Here is a 19,513-nt window from a genome sequence, read left to right on the forward strand (position 1 = left end):
TGCATTCAGAGATAGGGGTTATAGAGGATATCTCCTCTAGAGTGTTTCAACCCAAAATTCTCTGTCTTTGTATTAAGGAAATAATCCCTATGGTTTTTCCAGCATCCCATTTGACTTTAGTGGGGCTTTTTTACTTGTACTATCTGCATAGACTTTTAGGGATAGGGTCCTAAAATCATCTGCAAGGTGTTTGAGAAATCCTCACTTCATTTTAAGAGGCTGACATCATCTCCCACTCATTTCACTCACATATCATTAATGGCAATTCCAGAATTGCCTTTACTAAAATATAAATCCATTATTCAGTAATTCTTCAGTAAACTCTGCCTCAAATTTAAAGCAAGTGTAGCTTGATGTTGTTGCTACTGAATATCTGGAAATCCACATAAATTCCTGTTTGGCTCAACAGTGTAAGGGTAGTTCATGAAAGAGTCATCCTTGTTCTAATGCTACTTGAAGCGCTGCTCCAATGAATGGCTGGTAATTTGAAATCATTAAAAAGCTGAGATAAAAAAAGAACATTTGTGAGTGAACATAATCATATTAATAAGAAATAGAAAGACATGAGGAAGCTGTTTGGAATTTAAACTGAAGTTCTTGAATGTTTTTTCTGCAGTATTTGATGAGCTCTGATTAACTGGATAAAATTATCAAATGGAAAAAATCCAGCTGGAAATGATGACTGTGAACTTAGTGATGAATCTCTCAAGAATACGTTGTCTCCATCTTCCCAGGCATAGAAAAGCTGTGAGCTGTGCAGCCAGTGATCTATCTATTCAGGAATTCTTTACCCCTTGTTTAATTACCTAGATCATTTAGCTGCATTATTTCATATTTCAAGTGCTGCTTTTCATATTTCTTTTTGTAGTCACTGAAAAGGTCTTTTGTGCAACATCCTCTGTTCCTTTCTGGTTGGACTCATAACCATAATAAGAATAATTCTTCATTAAATTTTTGACAAGTCTAAATTTTATTCCCCCATTACCTCTCTGGAAGCAGAGGGACTGTTCATGGGAATGTTTTCTCAGCAGTGTGAGGGAAGGCTCTGTATCCTGGCAGTGCCGATAGCTTGTCAGGATACGGCTGCTCTGACATGATTAATACAAGCTCATGTTGCTGAGCAACCTTAATGAAGCTGAGGATAATCAACCCACCGCTTGCACAGATCTCTGGACTTGTACTTCCCCGTGTGTTTTCTGTCATCCAAATCCTGTGCTGTGTGAAGGTACCTGAATTAGCCCTGGAATGTGACATAAAGGAGCCAACAGAGAAAGTTGGAGAAACTGATTAAAGGATTTAAGATTTCAAAGGCCATGATCCATCTGGATTGGCTGTTGAAGAGGGTGAGGGTGTCCAGAGATGGCAGAAGAAGGATCCCCGACCTTCCTGACCCTTTAGTGAAAAGAAGGGATGAGAAAGCAAATGTTGTGTTCATTTGTTTATTTTTCTTTGTGTGATTTAGACAAGGAGAAGGGAATAGAGCTCTCTGGGTGGTCCTGAAGCTGGTTTCCTCATGAAACTGGGAGAAGGTTCCCCTTTTAAACATTGTTTGAATGGATGATGGGAGAAAGAATTAAAGATTAAAATTTTTTTTGTATTTCAACACATTTTCTCTACCTTTCTTCAGGGATGGTCCACGGTTCCACTAAAACAGCTTCACTTAGCTCAGAAATGAGCTTGCTGGAAAAATCTCCTACTTCTATAGTTGATGAGGATCAGAGACCAATCACTGAGAGACAAGGAAAAGTTACAAATTCTGGCCTTTCATCACTTTACACAGGTATGCAATGTCATCTCAATCCTCTACACAGTTTTATGTTATATTGGCTAAAAAAAAAGAAAAAAAAAGTAGGAAAAAAAAGTGCATAGGATTAGTTTCTCCTTCCTGGGAATTTTTATTCCATTCATTAAATGACTGCAGAATGCCTGTGTCTCACTCACCAGACAACAGATTGGGCAGGACTGCTGCACTGTCCCATTCCTGTCCAATATCCTTTCCAGAGTCACCTGAGTTCTCCTTTTTCAGTGTTTTTCTATTTCACGGCACTCAGGAAAACTGGGTGATGAGGACAGCCTGGTAGACATGCCACACACTGTCACATGCAGAGGGACTGGGATGGATGCCTACCTCTCCAAGGTGAAGCCAATAACTGCATATGCCAGTGGGACGGCGAGGACCAGATGGAGCATGCTCATCCCCCCAGTTACTCAGTCAGTGCCCCGTAGATGTAAATGCTGCAGAGCCTGTCTCAGTCCTGGCAGACTTTCAAGGACAAAGATATTCCCCATTAAACCTGTGGGAAAATAGCCATGTGAATTAATGCTTTGATTCTCAGGGGAATCACTCTAAAAATTCCAGCTCTTTCTGTTCCAAATGTGGATGTGTGATAGATACAGTGGCATGTTTCCTTAGAAAACTGAGTGCTGCCATCCCAAGAAGACAGTCCTGTGGCCCCATGTATTCTGCTTCTTCTTATGCTTGGGCTTCTTTTGCTAAACACTGGGAAATGAAAACATTCTGTATAACATCAGCTCTCAAAGATATTGGTGTGGGAAACCACAATATGCCATGAATTCTTTTTTGTATATGTGCATATTATGCATCCTGCAGTCAGTGCTCATACTGTGACACAGACCTTTATGCAGTGAAGCATTCTTGTTGAGAACTGAACTTTGAAACTTGGTGTCTCAGGTCTTTTTCTGGGGCATCCTTCAAAAATGGTTTGGGATAGCAGAGACTTCAGAACACTCATCATGGGCAGTGGTGACTGTAGTCTGAGGCACATTGGGATACATTCATAATTTTTAAATCCCGTGTAAATCCATTCACTTTAGTAAAATAGCAGCAATTTACAGGAGGAAAAATTTTGACTATCTGTGATAAAAGGTTGCAAATGGCAAGTAAATAATTTCATGAAGAGCATTGTGCTTGGGTTGTATAGACACATGATGTCTATAAATCACCACATAAAATGCAGCAGAAATCTTGAGCATATAGATCATTATGACATTGCAAAACAGCAGAACTGCTGTTGTCTTGGTAGATGAGTCAATGTTGGGTTTTTAATTCCCTTCTGCTGCTGGCTAAAATCTTTTCCAGGAATATAAATATCAGATGGCTACATGAGAAGATTATGAAATGCAAAAATTTGTGAGTTATTCTGTTTTACATGAAAGAAATATTTTGAAATGCACCTGTAGACCATAAAGGTCTTTATAACTGCCCTTTTTTTTAAAAATGAAATTAAATATTGGAAAATAAAGGTAAATCTTCATGTTTCCCTCCCTCTGGACAATGGAAACCAAACATCTTGTTTAGGGTTAGGGAGTGTTTGAACAGCATGGATGACAAAGGAGTGCAGGTACCACCGGTCCTTGTCACCTCAGCAATCAGGAGGGAGGGCAGCCTGCTGCACAGTGTTGCACAGGAACTGAGAACACATTTTGAGCTCTGTTTAATCGCAGCTCAGATGAGTCATGGACACTTAGTCCTCACTTCCTAATTCTGGAAGCAAAAAAATAAACACTTGTTTGAGGCCACTCTTTAAAAGTAGCCTCAAACATAGTAACCATAGCTAATTGTAAATTACTTTTATTTATTGACAGTTTGCATAGTTCAGAGAGGAATTACTAATATATCACAGACCTTTTAACCAGAAATAAGCATGCTCAAGGCAGACAGCTGTTTTTGGTGTCAGCTGGGAAAAATGCCCCAACCACTCATGTTTGATGAACAAACATTCTTTCCTGATTGTCTACACTCATACCCATCTGTTGGGATGGCATGGTGCCCAGGCAGAAGCTGGGCAAAACTTTTGCCTTGGGCATTAGCAGAGAGCAACAATAGGTTTAGATGGGCAGTATGAGTAACACTGCATATAAAATGTCTCAAGCTTCAATTTTGTGCCAAGCATGGCACAAAAGCTTAGAAACAAATGTCTCATCATACATCATTTGGGATTACTGAGTCCCCAAAGGCAAATATTACCTAAAAAAAGCCTTTGTTCTGGGGTCACCAGTATATCATATAGAAGTTGGTGTTCAGCTCAATGTGATTACCTTGATAGAGGAGAACATTGTGGCTGGAGCACACTGTGTGACAAGGTGGGGATACACACTGCTCATGTAGACAAATGCTAACTACACAGCCAGGAAATCCACTTTAGAAGCACAGGACCAGCTGCTGTCTCCAGCAAATGGTCTTCATCTCCTGGAAAACATGCAGTCAGCAAAAGGATAAGAACCTGGCTAGCCAGCAGCTGAAAGGACATGAAAATAAGGAGAGACAGCAACATGAGATTTAATGCATGAGAAATAACTAGAAGACAAAAGAAGATAAGAACTTATAGGACCGTATTGATTATATGGTCCTATAAGTTCTTATCTTCTTTAGTTTGGAAAAGACCTTTAAGATCATCAAGTCCAGCCATTAGCCCAGCACTGCCAAGTCCTTATCTCACTATGTGGGACAGACTCTCTTTGAGGTAGCTTTAAAAGGGATCAGTTAAAAGCACCAATCAATAAAAAGAGAATATATAGAAATGTATATTCTATATAATTGATATAGATAGATGTATATTTATATATACATATATATAGAGAGAGAGGTGATGTCAGTGATTTAGATGAAACTATAAAGCTTTTTTCTATTTCAATAAACCTGTGGGGCAGAGCTATTAAATTTTAAAGCTAGTTTTACAAAATCTAGAATTAGATACTTTCAAAATATAAGGACTCACACAGAGCAAGACAGGGTGAACTCTTTCCTGTAATTGTGCTCCACATCTACTGACATTTAATGTTTTTTTCTGAGCTACAGCAGAGTCTATAGAGAAGAAGAGCTGTCTCCTTCTTCCACCACCTCCTCCATGCCTGGCAGTCTGTGTGTAGTTCTCAGCACTCCTTTAATCTCCTCTCAAACATCAAGCTCTCTGCATGCTGTCACTGGCCTTAGTCCTACCACCTCTCACACTCTAGAAGTTTGTTCCAGGTTGTATGAATAAGATTCACCTTTAATACTCTATGCACATCCTATCACTCATAAAGGAGACATAAGCTCTTCCTTCCTCCACAGGGCAGGAAAAAAACCATTTAGAGTGGCCATAAAAATGATTTAGGACAAATCAGAACACGTAAATAGTGAGCAAATAAAGAAAATATATTGAATGCTAACATATTTACAGAGCTCTAAATAATTTAGTAAAGTTAGAAAGGCACCTTTCCTTATTCATGTAGGTCTTACATCTGTTCAATACATGTGAAGGGAAGGTAGTCTGTGCTGTATTTCCAGGAGAGACAAAAGTGCTGGAAATTTCTATTTCTAAAAATGAGTTCTGAGTCCAAATTCTGTGTCCAAATGTGTTTGCTATAGATTTTTTTAACTTATTTAATTTCTCCAAGGTGTATACATACCCTTTCACAGGATATATGTGGAACTATTATTCCTATTCTGAACTTCCAACAGTCTCCAGTTTCAGTTTTACTGAATTAATTGAGGACTGGCTATGTGTAAGTGCATTTGGTTGCTAGGTTGGTTGTCAACCTGATTTGTTTGAAGAAATGTTAAAAAAATTGCAAGGAGGAACAACATGTTCACCATGTTGTTTTGCAAACAATTTTTTCAGCTCAGCTGTATCTTTTGTGGATTTCTGGGATCCTGATCTCATGTCTTGACAGGCACAACATAATGTTTTGAATATTATTTAAAGAAGTTTTTGAGTGCTCTACTTCATTATGTGCAAATTCTTCTATTACAGTTCAGTTTCTATCATGTCTGAGTGCCTCCTGTCTGCATTACACAGTGCAATAGCTTTGGCCACATGCAATTCTTTCATCCTATCCTAAAACAAGCCACATGCATAATCACTAATTCCCTCTGAAAGATAATGTTTTTTTCTTACATATATTTTCTTTTACATATAGAAGTCTGTGGACATCTGTGGAGACATATGTAAATATTTCTCTCTGGACTGTGCAGAGATGACTATTTCAAATAAATAAACAAATAGACTTTGCATTTGAAAGCAACTGTGAAATTAACACTGACCTGCACTTTAAGAGTTGTAATAATTTTTTTGTTTCAATTTTTTTTTCTGTGGTTTCCATGGCAAAATATTCTACTAAAAACAAAACAATGTCCTGAGCAGCTTTTAACAAAAATCACAGTTCAGCAATTTGACCGCACCTTGCTAGGAAATGTCTGCTGGGCTCTGTTTGACAGGAGCAGGGATGCTCTTGGAGAGGTGTAGACAAGGACATCAGCCCAGAATATCTTGGTTTTGAACTTCAATTGATACAAACTAGGGGCTGACTATACAGTGCTGTTCCTTCTGCAGAGTGTGTTCTTGTGGGCCTGCATAGACAGCTCTGAATCTTTCCCAGGGAGTTTCTTGTGGAAGGTTCCTTGGGATCAGTGTGTGCACAGACAGAGTGCTCGACTTGGTGAGGATGTTGGGTGCTGAGAGAAACCAGCTCATCTTTCTTTGATGAAGATCTAATTTACAACAACCTGCTTGAACTTAGAGATCATTGCAACTTTTGCACAGTACAAAGTTGAATAAGGAAGCCAAGCTCACTGTGATATCAAAAAATTGTTGTTTCTTGGCAGTTGAAAAATACGGACTTCTTGATCAAAGCTGAAGCACACATTTCTGCAGAGATATTCCTTATATATTTTCTGTCATTCCTGGCCTTTACAATTAATCAACTTATCTTTTACCATTATGTAATACATATATATGTAGAAAAGAGGTAATTTAAATCTAGATGAAGTCAATATTGGCACTTACATGTCATTAACATATACATTCTCCAAACAAAATTATTCTACTGTCTTCTATACTAAGCAGCCACTAACTCATAATTTTTCCCAACTATTCTGGAAGCAAACATGCTCTGAAGATATATTCCAGTTTAACCAAAGTGCCTTCAGTAGGGCACTCTGCACTATAGGCAGAGGTATCTCTTAGCCGGCTCAAAGCCTTAGGGTTTACAGCAGTAAAATCTTCTTAAAAGCTTCTTATTCGCTTTCTCTACAAATAAATTAATTACATGGACACTCAGACTTGTTTATATGGAGATGTAAAAAGAAGGCACTTTGGTTAAATTGGAATATATCTTCAGAGCATGTTTGCTTCCGGAATAGTTGGGAAAAATTATGAGTTAGTGGCTGCTTAGTATAGAAGACAGTAGAATAATTTTGTTTGGAGAATGTATATGTTAATACAGAATTAAATCTTGTTCCATAGCTGTAGAAAGAATTTTTAAAAAGTGCAGTCTCTTGAAATTACACTACTGACTATGTAGTCTCTCTGTAGCAACAGCAGGGGCTATTTCAGGGGCTATTAAGAAGAGACGCTCATGAATCTCCATGATTTATTGTATTTTTCACCACATACAGGCCTTTCCTTTCTAAAACCCATGAATTTGTGACACATAGATGCCAGCTGCAGCTCTGAATGGTGGATTTGGATCTGTAGATATGAAAGTCAGATTGGACAGCCCCAGGCAGCTTCACACCCCAATCCGGACCTTTCCTTTTCCCCCTCCAAGTAGCTCCAGCTGCAGCAATCAGTGCTCAGCTTAACTCTTTCAGGGCTCCCAATTCTCCACAGAGTTTGTACCTGAAAGTAAATAGTCCAAATTGCCTTTTTGGAGATTATGAGTCTAGAATACTGCTTATTCAGACTTAGTTGGATTTTAGGATTTTAGGAGTAAGAAGCTGGCTTTTGAGTCCTGCACTGGACATAATCAAAGTATTAATCATTTGTATCACCATTAGTGCAATTTAGTTTCCAAAAAAACAGCTGTGTATTTTAAAACTACAACATAAAGTCAGTGAGTGAGGCAATTAAAGTAGAACATAAATGAAAACTGTAGCTTGGAGCATTCTAAAAAAAATAACCCAATGACTCTTCAATATGTGTGTGTGTGTATGTGTGTGTGCATGCACAAAGATGATACCATACCTCACACAGGATTGTCATTGTCTATTCATTCATTAGAGGTAATTATTTTTAATTTTTGTCCCCACTGACCTGTAGGCAGATGGTTAGCATGAATGCCATTTTTATCTGGACACCAGATCTGGCCAGACCACAATCTGTTGGATTTGATCACTAAACTGGCAGCTGCATTACAGACATGCTCTTTTCTCTTATTGTCTCCAGGGACTGCAGATTGGATGCACTGAATGTGAACTTCTGCAAAACATGGGGCTTTTTGTCATTTTCACTTTGCTTTCTTTTTATGACCATCCGGTAAATATCAGCACAGTTAAAAGCTAATTGAATCAAACTGTACCAAAAAAAGCAATTTTTAGCTACAAAATTATTTTTTGCTTATATAAAAAGCAAGAAAGTAAATGAGACTTTAAAGAACAAATATACATGTGCAAGTCAGTATGAAAAGGTAATTCAATGAATTCTATATTGGAGTTTAAAAAAATCTATATATGAACACTATCCTTCTCTAAAAACAGAGGACAAGGTGTTGTAGGACACATTTCTGAAAAGGAGAAAAGGACCAAAGGCATTTTATAATTGTATGGTTTGCACATGGGAAACTTGTGTGATCAGTAATACCAAACACTTCTATATGACATAGTTGCCTGACATACAAAAATAGACAGAGATTTTTGTCCAACCTTACTCTCACTAAGGCTTGAGAACATGCATAACTTTAAACATATGAGTATTATCCATATTAAAAGACATGGTATACACTATACTGATTACATTTTTTCTAAGTGTGTGTGTAAATCTGTTTTATCAGAGGGGTTTTTTTGCCTTCTTTTGTTATTTCTTAGTCTGGCAAAATGATTGAAAGCATGGTAGAAGTTGTCCCTCAATAAAGACTGAAATGTCTTTAGCTGTTTTCTATTCAGATTAAATAAAAGAAAAATTTTGTTTAAAATATAGTGATTGCTATGTTGCATTTAAACTGTCCAAATAAATTAAATAATTTGTATCTTAATGTAAAAGGCATCTATTAATTACAGAGAGTAATTGTCCTCCCTTTACAAGATACAGCAATGTCAAATCCAGATTTGCTCTACTGTGGATATCTGATGTTTATCACAGGACAGGGATGCATGCAAATACTTTTTGCAACACAAGAAATTTCACTTTTTACAATCAGACTGTGCCACAAGTAGAATTCAGAGACAAGGTCTATAATCTTGCAGGTTTGGATATATTTAGGCAGAGTTTAACTTTTATCAAATTGTCATTTACCTTACCTACTTTTAAAACTTATCCCTGTTGCATTCCAGTGTTGCATACATAGGTAAGGAGACACAAATGAAATAAAATTACATGTAGTTAAATGCCATCAGAAAGGGTAACTTCTCAGGAATTTTTTAAAATTTCCACACTGGTGAAAAGCCTACTGTGAGCCCAACAGGCCATTCTGGTTCATCTACTTTGACCTAAGAAAAGAAGAGGCAATCTTGTCTTGCTCAACAGACTCCCTCATGCATTTTTCATTTGAATATCATAGATTAAAATTAATATAAGCAGCATAAGGAAAAGCACCCTACACAGGTGTTTTGTGTGTTACAGTCAGATGCACTTTCACTTAGTGCTCCCCCCTGATGTTTTCCTGGCCAGTTGTACAGAAGAAGGGACAGAAAAGATGCCAGACCCAGACCTTGCACTTCCCAGGTAATCACTGAACTTCCTAGAGGAAAAAGGATTTTTCTCCTGTTAAACATCTGCCTCCCGTAGGGAATTAGTTTGACATAAGCTGGTGAGTAAATACTTAACAAGAAAACAGTGAGTACAGGTAATTACCTAGTAAGTTTACCAACCTAATTTTGTTCTCCTGGCTCTAAGTCTACTATTCCTGTCATATTTAGAAAACTTAGTTGCCAGAATTACTTCCTTATTGCAAGTAGAAAGAAAGAGATAAATTTAGACGATGATTTCTATCCCTTGACTCTCCTCTCTGCAAATTCAGTTCTCTCTGGTCCATATGAGAGCAATAAAGATTCAGTGGTGAGATTTCACCATCCTCACTAACAATCCAGTGCAGATTGGCTATATTGCATTGCAAAAGTGTATGTGAAAAGGAATAAGTAAAACTAGATGACATAATGGAATTTAAAGCTACAAAAAACATCAATGATGATTAAAAAAGAGAGTGTGCTTGACAACAATTAATCCTAATAATTTTTTTTTTCTCTGTTGGTAGAAATAGGCCCATGTGAAAGCTCCTCATAGGCCATTTAAGAGAGCACACACTTCTTATGCCTTGGACAACTGAACTAGTGCTGTGCTTTCAAAGCTATTTTTGAGGTCAGCAGTCAAGCTTTAACAACCTGTCACGAGTGTTGGGAATATCAAAGGTAAGCCTGTTAGAAGAGCAGTATATTTTCTATTTTCAAAGATGGACTTGAGTGGCAGGAGCTTGTGCAGGTGGTCCCAGAGCAGCAGGGCTGGGCTCTCCCAGCCAGGTGAGCAGTGCACACAGGCTTAGAAGAAGATGCAAAGACACTGCCAAACTCTTTGTACTCACCCATGTGCTACTTACATGCTTTGGGATTGAGAGCCAGCAATCTTTTCCAATGTTTCAGCAAATCTATCATGCTTGCCAACTTTTAAATTTCAGAAGTGGACCCTGCCTCTCCAGCTGCCATTCTTTAGGCAAAAAGAAATATCTACCAGAGGCCTCCAGTGACTCCAGAACAAACACAAAAACCATGGGATTTGCTGTGCAAGTGCAAATGTGGTGGCTGGTGTGTGGACTGCATGTCCAAATGCATCCTGATATGTCAGAGTCCCTGCACACAAGACAGGATTGCTCTGTGGCTGTGCCTCAGATTACACCCAGCACTCAGAGATGTTCCCTACATAGGGACAAAACATGCAAATGTTATAGAGCTGGCAAGAATACAGTCATAGCAGATCACACAGCAGAAGCTGAGTATTTCTGGAAACAAATTTTTCTTTTCTTCTCCTTTTCCAGGGGAGGAAATGGCACTTCTCAAAATAGAAATTTTCATTGTCATATAAAATCATAAATTCTTTGACTCTTTTTGACCCCCAATATGTCTAACAAAATGAAATGCACCTAAGGACACAACCTTTTTTTGGAGGTTTCCAGCCTGAGAAGCCTAAGCCACATTTTCATAGAGTTCAAAGTCACTTCAGGCAAGGAGAGAGAAGACAAGATTGAAATCAACCTTAGGTATAGCAGCAATGATTGCTACTCCTGCATTGTAGTAATAAGACATTATTCCTTGTCCCAAGACATTTTATGAGATGCAAAAATATTGGTGGGAACCTTTCCTCTGAGCCACATCCCTGCTGGCACTGGGGGTTTGGTACCATTTGTACCACACACCTCAGCAGGCTGACAGGCAGTGACTTCCAATGGGACACAACTGAGAATTCCCTGGAGCCCCCCTGGCAGGAGCACCCATCATCGCCCCTCCTGGCCCTGCAATCTTTCTCACATCTCCTCTTTTATAACAGCTGCTAAAGTTCAACTTGCTGTCACATGAAAGGGAGCAAGCACACAAGAGCAAGGGCAGCAAACTGAAATGGGAGGGTGTTCAGGAAAAAGGGGGGAAAGAAAGAGGAAATTCATTAAATGAATATCTGGCTGCTGCAAAATCTCATAGTACATTAACCCAGCATGGGGTCTGAATCTCTGTTGCAAGGCCCTGACTGTGTCCACTGTTGCTTCATTACTATTTTATTGATTTCAGAGGGGAATATAAATCTAGAGCAGCCTGACTGCCTTAGCAAGACAGAGAGCTGACAAAGTTAATGTGCTAAAAGAAGGGATATTTTGGAATCAAAACTGAGGCAAAGTGAGTCTATAACGTACTGTAGTTTGTCTAAAAGGCATCTCCTTTTAAAATTATGCTATGTTATCGTTTTCAGCTCTTCCAAAGAATCTAAAGAGTGTGGGACAATGTAAAACTTCCTCCAAGCAGAGAAAGCAGTGCCTTGAAGCCAAAGTGATTCTATAGCTTCCTGAAAAAAAGGAAAAAGTTTTTAGCTCTAAAATCACTTAACACAAGGGGAGTTTATTCTTACTACCAAAATCAAATACCAGTAGAGACCTATCACAGAGGCCCTCCCAATGTTAAGTGTTATAAATTAATGTTGTAATTGGCATTGTTTTATTAACTAATAGTATCAACTGGACCACTCAGAGGGGTCATTGCCAGTTTGGGGGGATGCAGTTAAAAAGACAGTTTCTGCCAGTTTATTGCCTTTGCACCCCTGGGACTGCTGAGCTCCCACTTCAAACAGAGAGCAGAATTCTTTTGCCACTCACCAAGTAGTGCATCAGCCTTGAATCACTTAGCTGGGTCCTGCATACACAAAAAAATTTAACATATTGTTACAAGAAAACGAAGGAGGTTTGGCACTTGGACACCAAACACTGATAGCTGTGTGATCACATGTGTGAGTCTTTCCTGTGGAAAGGAATGCAGAACTAGAGGAGTTCTTGTGGCTACTGAACTGGAGGTAAGTACACTATTTTCCATCACTTGTTAACCTCTTTACCCTCTGCCTTTGCTCCAGATGTTTCCTTTCCTTCCTCAAACTTCTAAAGTGAAGTAGCAGCATGTGAGAAACTCTGCAACAGGAGAAACTGGAGGAATCCAATGCACAAAGAGGATCATGTTATGTTGGGGCCAGTGCTCACATCTCAGCAAATACAAGCACCTGAAATTTTAGGTATTTATTTAGAAATTAAGTACAGGCACAGTGCCAGCCCTATTTGGTTATGTGAGTGCACCTTTTCCATCAGGAATAAAACTGTTGCCATGTAAGGCTTAGCAAAATTCTGTAGCCAGCATACAGGGAATAAAACAGCCCCAGCAACACCTCATTCTGTCTTTGAACAGGTTTAAGAATGCTTAAAAAAACCTTTGAAACTATTCATTTTTCTTAATTGAGGTCCTGGCAGTCATATAAATGCACAACCATTTTTTAACCTGGCCAAGATCTTGGTCTCATCTACTTTCTACATTCCACTGTTTAATCACAAAGCTGCATGGAAAAACATTTTGGTGTTTCTGGTTTGAATTTCCCATCTTTTATACATCCTTCTTCATATTCCAGGAAACAGAAGTTCCTATTCATCTTCCCTGGACTTTTGATTTCAGATAATTTTGATTTTCAGAACATATAATTTTACCATGTTCCCCCTGATTTGTATCTTTTAAAAATGTCTATTTTTTTTTAGTTACATTTGGTGAGAAATAATTTGTAGGCTTTTGACCACTACCACTGATTTTTTTTTAGACTCTCTTGATTTTCAAGTGATATTTTGATGAGGGGGGAGGAGAGAAAGAGAAAAGACCCACACTTTTGAATTGCTCCCTGAAGGATTCTCTCATTCTCCATCCCCTATGTAGGAAAACCTACTGAAATCTTATGAGATTTCTTCCCTACATCTGTATTTGAACACAGGTTTGTATTGATGTGTGTAAAATGATGCCCAAAAAACCCCAATGTCAGAAGACAAAAAACAAGACAAGCCTTCCAAAGCTGTCAGGCTGAGTTATCCAGACCCTGACAAGACTTGTGTATCAACAAATTCTAAATAAAAATAATGAAAAGAATCTATATAAACTCCTTCTTGAATATTTTTATTTCAAGAACTATTAAAGAAAAAAAATGCTGAATATATGCATTCAAAACCCCATAATTTAATTCTAAAAGTCTGTAAAAATTAAAGAAGCCTAAATATTAAAATAAATGCAAATTGCATAGCAAGCAGTAAAATAATTTAGCAAATAGTTTTGTTTCCACAGAAATCCCACATGAAATTGAAAATACAAATCAGCAATCAGGATAGCTCTGTAACTATTGTTCTTGTCTTCATTAATGCATCATGGGATATGACAAAATATAGAGAATTTCATTCACTTTAATCATAGAAATGTACTTATACTACATTTAATTCAGCTATACCTGTTACCCATGAGTTACCTCTATGTCCACTGCATCAAAAAATACATGTAGTGATGGTTGTAAAAACTGTAAGAAGAATGAAACTTTTCACAATTTAGGAGATGTTTAAAATCTAAAAAAATTGCAGAAATATGTCCTCTGAATATATCTTCCTATTCTTCCTTTAAATCTTACTCATCTTCTTATCCTTCTTCCCTGCTTTCATCCATGGAAAAAAACCCAGGAGCTGGGTTTTTCAAAGATCACTACAGAAGAGTGAACTCTGCTATTAATGAAAAAGTAAGTGGGTTTGAAAATGCCATTCTTAAAACCAAGTGGATAACCTTAGATTCATTAATAGATAAATGTGCCTGGATAAAGAAAAAGTCACTGAAAGCCCAAAGGAATTTGGATATTGAATTTTATTGAAAACCCAAATTATCAGACCGGCTAAGTGGGGAAGTGGAAATACGTTTTTAAATTTGCCTGTTTTTCCTGAATATGTATTTCACTTGTTTAAACCATACAGAGTGGTGCTCATTAAGTTCTGATCTTTTTCCCATACACAAAAACATCAGCATTTTTTGTTGCTATGGTTAATGAAACCTTGGTGATGCCTCTGGTCAGGGTCAGTTGCAAGGATAAAAATTCTGTTTCCAAAGGCTGCATGTGCCCAACAAGATCTGTTTCCTGGCTAATTACATGAAAAACTGCACACAATGGCGCTCTCCTGTGTAACTCACACAACATTGCAATCCATCATCATGGACATTGGCTCTGTGTTTGACACTTTCCAGCACAAACTGTGGTATATGAGACTTAAAAGAAGCAGTGACTGAAGATGGAATTAAAACAAACAAAATGGAGACCCGCCCAATTTTGCATCAAGCTGCGAATGCAGAGAAGGCTACAATCAAATGCTGTAAAGTCAGTGCAATGAAATACATCTGATCCCCAGCAGAAGGATATTCCATATTTTTTCATAAGTTTTCTCCTTCTTTTCCACAGGGAATCATCTGAGCAACTCAAGCCCTAGAGTGAGGGCTATAAACCACTGGTGTTTAGTGACCATCTGCACCAGTAGTTCCATTATCTGTGGCTGGAGATTGATTTTCCTTTTCCTTGCACGTTCACTTACCCTAATGCCCCAGAGTGTGCGATGGAGCCAGCAGCATATAATGCAAAGACAGCTTTTAAGGCATCAAAAGTGAAAGCATCAGGAGTATCATTATATTCTGAATCTTTTGTAGTAGCTTTTTGTCTAATCCTATTGTAACCAGAATCCACTGATGGCGGCTAGGCCCCTCCTTTATGAAGCTTAAGTGCAGAGCTCAGAAGAGCTCTGCTTTCCTCAGAGGAAGGTGAAAAAGTCTGCTTCATATGGCTCCTTTATGGAGAGGGTCCAGTCTTATACGCACCAATTTCATATCAGTTTCATACAGGACCAGTAACCCAGAAGGCAACAGGGACACTCATTCAGGTCTGGAGGCTGGGAGCCAGCAGAAGGTTGTTTAAGAGTTCCAGACCTCAACAACTCTTTTTAGTGGTGTGAATAGTAAATTCAAAGTTGGGTCAAGTAGCACAGCTATTCCTAAGTCATTGTCAGTGGTTACTGTAATTACTCTTAGGAAATGTTACTTTTCTCCCTCAGTGACAAACCAAAGCCCCCCAGGGAAAATGGGAATACCAGGGAAAATGAACTCATTAATTGGCCCTTTAGGAGGAGAACTGAAAGTGGTGGGGCACACAGACCAGGTTCTGGAATGGGCTTGGCATGCAGCAGCTGCAGTGCTCCAGCAAACTGGTCTTAGCAGGGCGTGACAGATGCAAGATTTTTAAAAATCTGGCCCCCTATTTAGGTACCTAAATTGGGAACCAAAGCCTACAAATCTGTCTCTCTGTATCTAGTCAGTTTAACTACTTAGACATTTTGTCTTTTTTTCATGCCCAAGAAAACCCCACAAAACAAAACCATGTGAAGAGACGAGAAGTGTGGCCTTCCAAAACATTACACAATGATCCCCTTGAGAGACCCATAAGAATGCAAATCTCCTTCCTCTCTGTGCCTGGAAAGTACCTCCTACATACCTGAAACAGCCAAATTGCTTCTCAGCACTTCTGGGACCAAAAAGACACTTGTGTGCCTATAAAGACTGTACATGGAAGAACACACAAGAAAACAGGCATCAATTATTATGCCATTGATCATACTGTGTATTCAAAGTGCATTTTTTTTCCATGGTCTCCTGCTCCAGGAGAATCACACCTTGAAAATATACATTATTACTAACTCTGTACAGTAGATGTATGATAACATTTCCATTTAATGATGGAAATTATGCGTGTTGCTTGAAGTACAATAAAAATGTGGCTTTAGTATTGTTCAAAATTTAAGGTATAAATAAGTTACAAATACTAATGTATGCATAATTATGTTTTCCTCCAGTTTTTTTCCTCACAACATGATCTAATGATGCTCTTAGAGAGCAGGGAACCTAAGCTTAATTCATTCCCTCACCTCTAAGGTTTAGAATGTGCTTTTTTGCATCACCTTCAGAAGTGGAGTGACTGTGGTGTACAAAACACCCAAAAAGTTAGTGAGAACCTGTATTTCTGGTCCAGTCATGGCTAAAGCCTCCTAAATCAGGAACAAAGGTCTAAATCAAATCCAGACTGACCACTACTGCCTCTGCCATCAGTGTATTTTCTCAATGTTCTACCTACATCTTAAAAACAAAAAAGAAGTGCACTTAAATTGAAAGGCTACATTATTTTTTTGATAAAAGGGAAATATTTTGGTGTCAGCATATATAAGTTATCTGTGGAACTCATTGCCACATGTCAGCACTGGGTACATAACAGGATTTTTATGGAGTGTAAAGTACTGAATGGTGACTAGGAATCTCACAGATGCATCAGACAAGGTGTGTGATATATATATATATATATATATATATGTATATATATGGGACATAAAAGAGTAAGCTACTGCTTGCTACTAACTAGTAAGAATAAGAGAAAAAAAAATCTTTCACTTGAGGAGGGTTGTGGCATAACTGACCATTTTCTTGTACCTTTGTCTGAAACATTGGCCACTGTCAGAGAAGAGATGTTGGACTAAGTTTGATCATTTAGTTTGATCATTGTTTTGGTGATAAAATATAGCAAGTAGAGTAAAACAGATTCTTTTTTAAATGGATACCTCTACAGAAAAAAAAAAGAAAAAGAAATAGTAGCTACATGATGCCTTAGTCAACTAAGCAAAATTCCAAAGATCTGTGAAATTAAATATTTTTATTTTTATTTTGCTATGAAATTTTTCTGACAGACAAGGGACAGAAATAATTTTTGTTTAGTAAGATAATAATTTCTTTCCTGGTTTTGAAATATAAGAAAATCAAATATTTAGCTTTCAACCGTTTTTCAACCATCTGACTTGGAGTGGATATTTAAAACTAGATCCCCAATATCCTGTGTGAGAGCTTTAAGTACAATCCCAATTTCTTGTGTTAGAGATCTTCTCCTTCCATAAATATTTAAACACTAACATACAATAGTGAAATATTTATGATAAATTTCAGTGATAAAATGTTAAACCCCTCTTTAGCTAAATAATAAAGGATCTCTTATTTTTATAAAAATATTTGGTGCCCATTATCTGCAGATTATCATGGCGTTAAATAATTTTAATCAAATTGTAAGCTTCTCCTATTTTGTCCATTTTCTTTTTTACTGAAATTTGTACTATTCTGCAACACATTTCTTGCAAAAACAAAATATTCCTTCAAAAAACACCTTACAATTTGTATTGTCACAAATCCTATATAGAAATCATGTGCAGAATTTAGACTATAAAGAAATCTTTTCTTTCTCGTGTTCAAATCCTGATTTCATACATTCATCAATTTTAAGAATGTAGAAGGCAGTTGAAAGAGGGTAGGTTTAGGTTAGGTATTAGGAGGAAATTCTTTACCACAAGGGTGGTGAGGCACTGGAACAGGATTCCCAGAGAAGCTGTGGATGTCCCACCCCTGGGGACCTGGAAGTGTTCAAGCCCACTCTGGATGTGGTTCTGAGCCCATGTTCTGCTGGAAGGTGCCCCTGCCCATGATGTGGGGGTCAGAACAAGATGATCCCTTATGTTGCCTTTCAACTTGAGCCATTCTATGTCAAATATTTTATACTTAATACAGTAGAGACCAGGAACTTGTATCTGAATATGGCACAATTTTTGTCAAGGTTTATAGTCTTTATTTGATAAGCCCAGGAAATGCAGAATTTCCTAGGAGTCTGTTCCAAAGGCTAAGCACTCTGTCAGGAATGTGCCCTCTTTCTCATATGGAAGGTATTAACTCATGCAGAAGAGCTGAGATAGCCTCTTACTATGGCAAACTCCAGAACTCAAGGAGTTAGAAAATGGAGTTAGAATAAATTTCCTTTATTTGTGTAAATAAATGAAATCTGAATTCTGTCCTCCTTAAGAGTAGAAAACATAAGAGCAAATGGTGTAGAAAGAATTATTTTCCCCCTCTGAAACAGTCTTTTAGACTAGAAATTGAGTAATGAATTAATAGCAAGCAAATGGCTCTTGTGGCTAATGAGGTCTTGGGAAGGCAAGTAGCACAGCCTGACTCATACAGATCCACTGTCTGCATTTCAGCACTATAGACCTTGGTGAACAGCAGGTATGAACTTACCCAACAGAAACCCTCACCCATATATGTGCTTTATAGGCATTCATTAATTAACATAGAGAAATTGTCACACGTGTGTCATATCAGATTCTTCCCAAAAAACACGAGGCCCTGAGAAACAGAGGATTCTTGCCCTATTTAGATCACCGGAAGGATGTATCCTTTCTCCATTGAAAAAAAAACCCCAAAAAAAGTGGATGGGGGAAGGATTCTCCAGAACTTAAAGCAAGACTGTTAATGCAACTGCTTGGTTCTTGTCATCATTTACACCTAGCAGCAAGAAGGAACACTACAGAGAGGCTTGCTGTATTTGCTCTCAGGTCTCTGCCCCTTGCCAGACAGCAGAAAAGTTACCATAATGTAAATGTCAGCTGTGTGGATGATTTCAAACACTGCTGCTCACAGCCAACCACATCAAAATAAATATGCATGCTATGGAGAATAGCACTTTGCCCTTTGTGAATTCCACAAATGTTGCTTTGCAGGTTTTGCAACCCCATGGCTGTATGTTTTTTTGCAGATTGAGAGGGAAATGTTCCTGAGCCTCTCAAGGCTTCCCCTTACACTCACATCAAACTGACCAGGAACACCTTGGCTGAATCATCCCCTCAGATCCTGGAGTTCTTCTATAACTTGGCAAGCTGTCCCTCATGCCAGCAGATCAGAGTGCTCCTGCATTTCACAGCACCCCCTGTTCTTTGCTGTGAATATCTTTGCTGCACTAGCTATGATTTATAAAGTGGTGAGCAAGCTGCTGACTGTTTATATACACATGGACTAAAATTGATCCAGAACAATTTCCTATGTGTCCTATGACTTTGGCCAACAAACTGGAAGCAAGCATGAATGAAATACAGTGGCTGTTGCCCAGGGAAGGATCATTCTGCACTGATGACAGATGTG

The 19,513-nt window shown here is 38.2% G+C and overlaps 1 long non-coding RNA gene across 1 annotated transcript in view; it reads left to right on the plus strand.

Annotated features, from left to right (window-relative positions):
• Nucleotides 1-1,124: 1,124 nt before the first annotated feature.
• The window catches only part of LOC143693700 (uncharacterized), a 31,182-nt gene continuing 12,793 nt past the window's right edge, over nucleotides 1,125-19,513 (plus strand). Inside the window, exons 1-2 of the long non-coding RNA XR_013181638.1 lie at nucleotides 1,125-1,225; nucleotides 1,628-1,780. This is a non-coding gene — a long non-coding RNA (uncharacterized LOC143693700). The remainder of the gene's footprint in view (nucleotides 1,226-1,627; nucleotides 1,781-19,513) is intronic.

Source organism: Agelaius phoeniceus, chromosome 3, assembly GCF_051311805.1.
Source record: "Agelaius phoeniceus isolate bAgePho1 chromosome 3, bAgePho1.hap1, whole genome shotgun sequence".
In the NCBI taxonomy this organism is placed as follows: domain Eukaryota; kingdom Metazoa; phylum Chordata; class Aves; order Passeriformes; family Icteridae; genus Agelaius; species Agelaius phoeniceus.